This window comes from Tupaia chinensis, unplaced genomic scaffold (assembly GCF_000334495.1).
Source record: "Tupaia chinensis unplaced genomic scaffold, TupChi_1.0 Scaffold142961_1, whole genome shotgun sequence".
In the NCBI taxonomy this organism is placed as follows: Eukaryota; Metazoa; Chordata; class Mammalia; order Scandentia; family Tupaiidae; genus Tupaia; species Tupaia belangeri.
The window spans coordinates 1,985,202-1,986,420 of record NW_006202806.1 but is presented as its reverse complement, the minus strand read 5'-3'; positions in this window follow the sequence as shown (position 1 = coordinate 1,986,420).

Below are 1,219 nucleotides of genomic sequence, written 5' to 3'. Positions count from 1 at the left end.
GGATCTTGGGCACGCACGCACACGCGCCCGGCATGAGTTTAAGCCACCCGGTCCAGGACTTGCACCGCTGTTGACTACATGGGAGTCCAGCAACATAGCCATTACGCTAACTGCTGGTCCCTGAAGGTGACTACTTCTAAGTTTGCTGCACAGTCTTCCGACTTATTCCTTGAGTATTGGAATACTATATATTGATGTGTTAAAGCAAAGACAAGTATCTTAGATAAATGTGTGAGTTTAAGCATATGTATAATGTCTTTATTACAAATTTGATAATACTGTTCATATCCTATGTTCTAAAAAATGGCATTAAATCATTATAGACATTTTCCTGGGTCAGTATTTAGAGATTTACTACATTCTTTAGGAGTGACTTATTTGTATTACAAGCATACCTGTATCTAAAAGGCCAATTCCAGTTTATAAATTAGTCTGTTTTTTTTAATGATTTTTTTTGTTTAACTTTGTTTTATTTATGTATTTAAATTTGACCAGAGAGGGACAGAGTGAGAGTGAGAGAGAGAGAGGGAGAGAGAGAGAGAAAGCAAGCTGCCAGGTCCGTGACTCTAACCAGGGTCGGCCATGTGGGAGTCCAGACCCCCCCCCCCCCCCCCCCCACTGTCCCCGAAATTAATCTGGTTTTGAAAAATCACAGAATCTCACCAGTTAGAATTATTTACTGTATTTACTTATTGGATATGAATGATTGCATAAAACATTCTCCTATGAATAAAGTGGCCCAGTCTTTGAAATTCAGCTGTAATTGAGGCAGGAAGAAAGCTAGAAAATAGAAGTAAGAAAGGGTGTTGGAACATCTGCCTATGTGCTAAATATTATAGAAAAACCTATCAAGGCAGAAAATTCCCCACCCAAGGTAATGTGGGTGGGAGATTTGGAGGTGGGAGGGAATATCAAGCTGATGAAGCTACATTTGAAATTGCTAATGAGATGCATCAGTGGGCCCAGCCACATTTGATAAAGCCAATGAGATGAGAATAATCCATGGGACCAGCCAATGGTCAACCAACACAACCTAGATTTAAAAATTATAGGGGCCAACAGTTGGCATAGGGGTTAAGGCACTGGACTCCCACATGGCTGACCGCAGTTCAAGTCACCAACCCGAAGGCTTGCTTTCTCGCTTTCTCTCTCTCTGGTCAAATTTAAAATAAATAAATAAAATAATAATAAATAAAATTAAATAAATAATTAGTTCTAA